Source organism: Zingiber officinale, chromosome 4A (genome assembly GCF_018446385.1).
Source record: "Zingiber officinale cultivar Zhangliang chromosome 4A, Zo_v1.1, whole genome shotgun sequence".
NCBI lineage: Eukaryota > Viridiplantae > Streptophyta > Magnoliopsida > Zingiberales > Zingiberaceae > Zingiber > Zingiber officinale.
Window position 1 is genome coordinate 46,580,347 of NC_055992.1, and position 1,675 is coordinate 46,582,021.

Genomic DNA, 1,675 nt, shown 5'->3' on the forward strand with positions numbered 1-1,675 from the left:
TAACTGCCTCTCCCCAACCGGCGACGCAAAATCGCCATTTCCCCTCGCCTCTCCTCCTCTTATCTTCTCTGTGAGCCACTCTGTCCAAATCCTTTTCGGCGCCGGAGCAATTCTTCTCGGCCGGTGAAGCCTCGTGAGCTGAAGCAGTGGTGTCGCCACCCTTCTATTCCGCGACACTGGTGCCTCCTCTCGGCCCGTCCACCCCCGCCGGCCACCAGGTCCGACCCAGCGCCGCGGCGACTTCCTCTGCCCTAGCACCCTCTGTCTATCACGGCGACGCCACTTTGCCCTAGCCGTTGCAGTAAAGGGGGAAAATCTTGTTGTTTCTCTGGTCTCCTTCGATTTCTTAACATCGTTCTTCTTTCGGTCTCGGTAATAAGCAGCGAAGAGGCGTGGGATCTGTTCCACACCAGCCATTTGGGTGAAGGGATAGCTATTGTCTTCACCAACTATTGTCCGATCTTCTTCTCTGTTCCGGCTCGGCATCATTGTGGCATTTGGATTTCACCAGAGGAAGCTTCAGACCTGTTTGGGCTTTAGCCATTCTTATTGAGGATGATCCACAGCTTCGGACATAACTTCCAGCAGCAAGATCTGTGTTTGTGAGTTGGCAGGAAGATACTTAGAGTGAGGTAAGCTTCGGTTGTTGATTAGAATTGTTGTTTGATTGGTTATTATCGATCTTGATTTCATCTGATCCGAACAGTGAAGAATTTCAGCAGCCAACAACCCTTGACGGCAGTAATTCCAGCCAGCAACTCTTTGATTCCAGTACAAACCAGTGGCTGTGAATTTAGGTATGGTGTAGGATAATGGATCCTTGTTATAGATTGAGTTGGTTTTAAATTAATCTAATGGAATGATTAGGGTTAAGACAATTAACCCTAGTCAATTGTTAGATTTAATTTAGGTAGGCAAATGGTTATGTGGATTAGGGTTTTCCCTAATTTAGTCTCGTGGATTTTATTTAGCTATTTAAATTCTTATGAATTTTAGCTAAATAAAAAATATATATGTTGATTGGTACAGGACTTTGATTCGAGACGGTGTCTCGACGAGGGATCTATTTCGGATTGGACCATTTCTTATTGGAGGCGGGTACTTTGACTTATGTCTTTTGATATGCATAATAAAGTGTTTAACATATAGCAATGATTGTGTTATCCTTTTGATTCGGTTGGTCACTACATGATCTGTTACATGTTGTTTGTTTATTTATTATGCACTGCATGTTATTATTGACCTGACCATACATGCTTTCGGTAGTGACCCAACCATGTGATACATCATGTTCAGGACCTAGAGTTTATATGATACCCTATCTGTTTGTGTACCTTTCATCTGATACATTGACTTGTGGTACACCTTTTATTTATGTATGGATCTTGCTATGCTATTCATGAGATTGCCATGCTTAGTATCATGCATCATGTTTGCATGCTGTGCGATTGTCGGCTTCACTTTGGTTGAGCCCATCGCCAGTTACATGTACTGCACACACCACCCATGGATTAGTTGTATATCTGGCTGGTGTGTGGCGGTTCTGCTGTTTGGCTCCGTTGGTCTGAGGACTCAGCGTGGTAGCCGGCAGTCAGTTCCGCTCTGTTTGGCTCCGTTGGCATTTAGGGTAGCAGCGTGGCCGGCAGATGGTGGACTCTGTTTGGCTCCGTTGGTC

The 1,675-nt window shown here is 45.4% G+C and overlaps 1 long non-coding RNA gene across 1 annotated transcript; it reads left to right on the forward strand.

The window, feature by feature from the left end:
• The first annotated feature begins 521 nt into the window (after window positions 1-521).
• On the forward strand, window positions 522-1,045 carry LOC121973284. The gene is made up of 3 exons (XR_006109473.1): window positions 522-632; window positions 707-797; window positions 1,030-1,045. It is a non-coding gene; the product is annotated as an uncharacterized LOC121973284 (long non-coding RNA).
• The last annotated feature ends 630 nt before the right edge of the window (window positions 1,046-1,675 follow it).